Below are 6609 nucleotides of genomic sequence, written 5' to 3'. Positions count from 1 at the left end.
CCCTAACCCTAACCCTAACCCTAACCCTAACCCTAACCCTAACCCTAACCCTAACCCTAACCCTAACCCTAACCCTAACCCTAACCCTAACCCTAACCCTAACCCTAACCCTAACCCTAACCCTAACCCTAACCCTAACCCTAACCCTAACCCTAACCCTAACCCTAACCCTAACCCTAACCCTAACCAACCCTAACACCTAACCTAACCCTAACCCTAACCCTAACCCTAACCCTAACCCTAACCCTAACCCTAACCCTAACCCTAACCCTAACCCTAACCCTAACCCTAACCCTAACCCTAACCCTAACCCTAACCCTAACCCTAACCCTAACCCTAACCCTAACCCTAACCCTAACCCTAACCCTAACCCTAACCCTAACCCTAACCCTAACCCTAACCCTAACCCTAACCCTAACCCTAACCCTAACCCTAACCCTAACCCTAACCCTAACCCTAACCCTAACCCTAACCCTAACCCTCTAACCCTAACCCTAACCCTAACCCTAACCCTAACCCTAACCCTAACCCTAACCCTAACCCTAACCCTAACCCTAACCCTAACCCTAACCCTAACCCTAACCCTAACCCTAACCCTAACCCTAACCCTAACCCTAACCCTAACCCTAACCCTAACCCTAACCCTAACCCTAACCCTAACCCTAACCCTAACCCTAACCCTAACCCTAACCCTAACCCTAACCCTAACCCTAACCCTAACCCTAACCCTAACCCTAACCCTAACCCTAACCCTAACCCTAACCCTAACCCTAACCCTAACCCTAACCCTAACCCTAACCCTAACCCTAACCCTAACCCTAACCCTAACCCTAACCCTAACCCTAACCCTAACCCTAACCCTAACCCTAACCCTAACCCTAACCCTAACCCTAACCCTAACCCTAACCCTAACCCTAACCCTAACCCTAACCCTAACCCTAACCCTAACCCTAACCCTAACCCTAACCCTAACCCTAACCCTAACCCTAACCCTAACCCTAACCCTAACCCTAACCCTAACCCTAACCCTAACCCTAACCCTAACCCTAACCCTAACCCTAACCCTAACCCTAACCCTAACCCTAACCCTAACCCTAACCCTAACCCTAACCCTAACCCTAACCCTAACCCTAACCCTAACCCTAACCCTAACCCTAACCCTAACCCTAACCCTAACCCTAACCCTAACCCTAACCCTAACCCTAACCCTAACCCTAACCCTAACCCTAACCCTAACCCTAACCCTAACCCTAACCCTAACCCTAACCCTAACCCTAACCCTAACCCTAACCCTAACCCTAACCCTAACCCTAACCCTAACCCTAACCCTAACCCTAACCCTAACCCTAACCCTAACCCTAACCGATTTTCAAAATTACGCCACAAGTCGGATTCGAACACGAGACGTCTGGGATGCGGGGCACAGGCAATTACCACTACACCACCGCCTCACCTGTTCCAGGTTTCGAGATTCAAGACACTTTATCTATTCAGCATGCCACGGGGGCATTCTGGGTAGCGTAACTGCGTCATACTTTTCAGCCAATCAGCCCGGTGATTATCTGTTTTAAAGGTGGGTGGGGATTTCCGCTCAGTCCAGTCGTGGAGGGAAGAGCGGCAGGAGCAGACGACGGATCAGCATCAGCAATCGGCGGAATCTCCATTGAAGTCAAGATGAACAAAAAAAACCGTCGTCTTCCGGTAAGGACCCTTAGTTAACGTTCTACTATTCTTACAGAGACCGATTTCTGCAACTCAAGACGAGAGACACGTGCGTTTTTACGCAGCTAATAGGGTTGTAGGCAAGACGCGTTTTATGATGCGCCATGAAAGAGAACTTGTAGCTTAATTAACTGTATTAAAATAGCGTCCAGAAAATATTAAGTGTTTGTCTTGGCCGTGAGCTAATCTGGCGTGCCGTGTAATTATATTTTGCCCACGAGGCAATATAAAATTCATATCAGCAATGGGCCGTATGTAAATGTTTCGGTGCGTTTTAATAATAAATTAAAAAAAAAAAAAAGCAGCACATTCGCCGCAAATATTAAAAATCTCAGAAAGCTCTGCTCTTTTTTTTGAAGCTTTGGATTCTTATAAATTTATTGTGTCCAGGCCTCAGAACGCAGGACCGGCGGAGGCAGCGGAGGCTCCCCTCACAGCATCACCTGATGCGAAGGCAGCGCCTAAGCTGGCAACACCGGAGGGTCAAGGGCCGGAGGAGCGGTCTGGCAGCAAGACGCTGCCGTCAGACAAGCGGGTGAGACATGAGCGGCTGCAGTGCTTAAAACAGACGGTGAGCGAGGAAGCTTTAAATTCAAAATCAGTAAACTAAATCTTACCTTACCTAAAATTAAAAAAATTGCTGTTTGATGTGCTGTTTTCTCCGGTACGCGTTTTAAAAGCGCGGGGTGAACTAAGATAAAGTTAGGCCCAAAGCCTGCCGCCAGTTCCGGTTTTTTGCGCGGCTGTGCCTTATCGTACAGACACGTGACCACCACCATCGGACTCGTCTCGTTCCGCTGATGTTGTTTGATGTTCTGTTTTCCCCAGTACGACTTTTCTGCACAAGGGGTGAACTGAGAGAAATTTAGGCCCAAAGCCTGAGGCCGCTTCCGGGTTTTTGCACGTCACGAGGCCGCGCCCGGTCGTAGCGACAAATGACCACCATCATCGGATTCGTCTCGACTCGCTGATGCGGTTTGATGTGCCGTTTGTCCCGGTTCTCCCTCGCAAAGTGGAACCTTCCTCAAAAAACGGACAGGGGCACGCTGCTAAAAGCCATGCCCAGAAAGGTGCACTGCGCGGTGGGTAGATTTAGTGGGGGGGGTTGATTTGGGGGCCCGTAGCGTCACTTTCCGGGCACGCAGAAGGTCGTGACGCCGTTGTACTTGCTTGACTTGGTGTATTATTAAAATACATAAATGCATATTTATTTAATGGTTACATACTTCCAGGATGACTCTGTTATTACTTTTTTCCACAGTTGACGCCTTGGAGGATCCTTCCTGCCTTTGGCGCACCCGTCCAGCCGTGGAGGATCCGTGCAGTTCACTGTTCTGTGTATTAAAGTGTATTCTTGCAAACACTTGTACTTCATTTGTGTATAACCAACTGTCTGTAATCTTGCTACGATGTAATTATTGTCCAGATTATGGTTGGTAAGTCGAAGTGGTCATGCGATTTCTACCCCGAAGGGCCCCGGTCCCGGATTTGTACCCTGCAGGCCACATGTTGGAGAAAACAACGCTGCGCAAAATATTACAATAATCCATATTTCTACTGTATGCAGTGACTCCACAGAGCTTAGTTAACCCCCCCGGACCGTCAGCTGTTCGCGGGGACGTTGTCCCGAGGGACTGCGCTGGTTTTAGCGTTGCCGCAGACGGCCGCGCGAAATATGACAACAATCCATATTTCTACTGTATGCAGTGACTCCACAGTGCTTAGTTAACCCCCCCCGGACCGTCAGCTGTTCCCGAGGGACTGCGCTGGTTTGAAAATATCGTTTTTAATGTGCAAGTACTAGCGAGTAGGGATAATGTACAAGATTGTCCTTAACGTGTACTTACGACCGCGGTACACACACACACACGCAGGCGCGAAACACAGACGATGTCAGCAAAGAACTTTTTCTAATCTCGGCCGTTTTGTATTTTGACTTCAGAACGCCAAACCTTATCAAATATTTTAAGATTCTATATTTTGTACATTAATATATTAGAGCTATCTATAAACACCGACGTGTGGACGGTACCACCCTGATGTCGGGGGGGGATTTCAGACGCCCTCCTGGTCTCAGCTTGGCGCCGCAGCGGGTCGATGCCTCCGAATCCCCCCCGTTTGCTGATTCCTATCAGCGTTCCCCGTTCCCAGACGGTACGACCCGATGAATGTTCAAAGAATTCCTACGAGGCCTTTTATATGAACGCCATACTGATGGTCATCCGACGGATGGGGACGGATGAGCCCATGTGGAAATGTACCCTTTGATGTGCCGCCACCCCTCCCTTAGAGCAGTATTGCACGGCACGTTATTTCACAACGATCTTAATTCTGGCAGTTCCACCGATTTTAGTCGTTTTATTTTAGGGGTTAATAACATTTCAGCCACTTGGCTGCGCCACCGAGTACGATAATCAATAAATGTGCGGAAGGTGGCGAGGTTTTACCAGAGAATAAGGTGGAACGCGGTGGCTGTAGACGGGTAACGGTCAGACCGACCTCATCTTAGAGCATCTCTCCAACCCGCTGCTGCCAAACTCTCCGTTTGCCCCTTTGGAACACTGTAAACTTTATCGTTTTTAACAATTGGGGGTAAAATAAAGCAGTTATTGGGACCGTTTCTGTATTTATTAGGTGTGAGAGGCATTGCAGAATCTGTTCAACGCGTTTCTACAATGTTGTGGGCGTTCCCGTACGCCGCCTAGTGGACAGAGAAAGTGACCGCCGTACACAATCACTCGTCCTGACAGGGCTTGACGTCATAATTCCAGGTTTATGTCTCGCTGTAAACATGAGCCTCGCGCGCCGCTCGTAACTTTACACCCCAGTGGAGTCATTGAACGCGCCGTTTCCCATTTACTTTACTTTACCAAACAACAAACCTCAAATTCTTGTAAAAAAAAAAAATACATGCTGCACCCCTTGGTTTTGAACCCAGGAGCTTCTGGCCGGGAGTCAAGTGTGCTACCCACTGCACCACCGAGAACGCAGTGTGATGTCGCATAAGGAAAAAGCACAGCTCCAGTGCAACACGCTGCGGTCTGGAATAGCAGCTCATCATCCGACAAGCATGACTTTGTTAACGCCTCGAGTTTCCTCCCCCGCACTGTGGCGTGGTTGGTATTGCTACCAACCACCGTGTCGGAGGCCCCGGGTTCGAGTCCCGCTGGGGGAGTGGGGTAGAACGGGGGTAGCAGGGTAGGCCTAGGGCCTTGCCTGGGCGGAGTGAACTGGACCGGTCCACTTCACTCCGCCCAGGCGGCCCTGGGTCTACCCTGCTGCCCCCTCTCTATCCCATTCCCGTAGTGGGATTTGAAGCTGGGGCTCCTTGAACTTTTCAACATTGCTACCAACTATTCCCCCACCCCCGTGCACACACCGACGCACGCACTCACACACCACGGACAATTTGGAGTAACCGATTCCCCTAAATTGCACGTTTTTGGAGGTGGGCGGAAACGAGAGAACCCCGACGCAGACACGATTCGAACCCAGTACCATCTGGCTGTGAGGCCAGCATAAACTCGACCAGCTGATAACCAGTCATTAACAAATTCTCAACACCAACGATGACATCACAGACAATCTGAATGTAAATATACATACTTTAATCTCATGTCCAAGCAGATCTTCCGAGCAGATCAGATCGGCAATATGAAGAAAATGTACATTTATATTTCTATCCATCCGGTTCACGTTTCACATCCAACACTGTAAAAAATAAAACAGCAAATACACTGCAAAAAAAAACAATGTGCTGACAGGATGTGATGTCACAGATCACACACCCAAGCCTCGCTGTATCAGAAAGTCGCTCCACCAGCATCGCATCCACGTCTGACTCGCCCCCACGAGGGACGCTGCCATTGCACCGACGGAGAGATGCTTTCCGCTTCCTGGGGACCATGGTAACAGGAAGTCCCGCCCCTGAAGTCGACAAACATTTTGAAAAAAGAAGTGTGAAGAACAAGATGAAGAAAAGAGAAGTGCTACCTGTATGTAGTAATAATGAATATAACTGCGTAGTTAGAAATAAAATACAAAATAACACAAAGGAGGGACATAAATAAGGAGACTACCGTCGCTTTATCATGCTTTCAATACATTTCCCAACCCACCTTGCAGTCTCTTCCTTTTCCGGGGCAGAGTAAAGTCAGGAAAAAGGACAACCCTCCGTCTTTTCTGCCGTCCAATCAGGAGTAGCGCTCCTCAAACATTGTTTCAAGACTCCTGTGCGGTGAAAAACAAAACATGGTAGAAGACTGGAGATTCAGCGAGATTTGCGTTATTCATTTTAAAGGTTACCATTACCTGTTGGTTGAGGGGGAATTGTAGTTCGAAATATCGCGTGAACCGTACGTTGTAGAGACTTGAGAAGTGGGTCTACCCAATATAATTCGGCTATGCTGAACACGCCGGTCCAAACCCCGCCTCTGTACGACCTTCCGTTCCTGAGATATGACAAAATTAAACCTTTACACGTCCATCACGTCGTCATTCTTAGTCACACCCACCTTCCCGTCACGTCAGTTCCAGCCACATATGTCATCTATAAGTGTGCCAAGTTATAAGTTGTTAAGACATTTATTTGTGTGCATATTTATGCTTTTTGTCAGCTTCAGACGCTCACTGAAGCGGCCGCATTCGCCCTCCTGTGGCTGTTTCTGGAATAACACCGGAAATGTTCCAAACATTTGAAATCAAAATATCGCGTTAACCGTACGTTGTAGAGACTTGAGAAGTGGGTCTAGCCACCATAATTCGGCTATGCTGAACACGCCGGTCCAACCCCCGCCTCTGTACGACCTTCCGTTCCTGAGATATGACGAAATTAAACCTTTACACGTCCATCACGTCGTCATTCTTAGTCACACCCACCTTCCCGTC

At 48.6% G+C, this 6609-nt stretch overlaps 2 long non-coding RNA genes across 2 annotated transcripts; one reads left to right on the top strand and one right to left on the bottom strand.

Annotated features, from left to right (window-relative positions):
- The first annotated feature begins 1606 nt into the window (after positions 1–1606).
- On the top strand, positions 1607–2767 carry LOC137916776 (uncharacterized). The gene is made up of 3 exons (XR_011106532.1): positions 1607–1701; positions 2113–2293; positions 2551–2767. It is a non-coding gene; the product is annotated as an uncharacterized lncRNA (long non-coding RNA).
- Positions 2768–5493: 2726 nt separating this feature from the next.
- On the bottom strand, positions 5494–6141 carry LOC137916777 (uncharacterized). Its single transcript, XR_011106533.1, has 3 exons — positions 6034–6141; positions 5841–5952; positions 5494–5649 (listed from the first exon to the last, which is right to left on the bottom strand). It is a non-coding gene; the product is annotated as an uncharacterized lncRNA (long non-coding RNA).
- Positions 6142–6609: the final 468 nt, after the last annotated feature.

This window comes from Brachionichthys hirsutus, unplaced genomic scaffold (assembly GCF_040956055.1).
Source record: "Brachionichthys hirsutus isolate HB-005 unplaced genomic scaffold, CSIRO-AGI_Bhir_v1 contig_1204, whole genome shotgun sequence".
NCBI lineage: Eukaryota > Metazoa > Chordata > Actinopteri > Lophiiformes > Brachionichthyidae > Brachionichthys > Brachionichthys hirsutus.
This window is presented reverse-complemented; position numbering and strand designations above follow the sequence as displayed.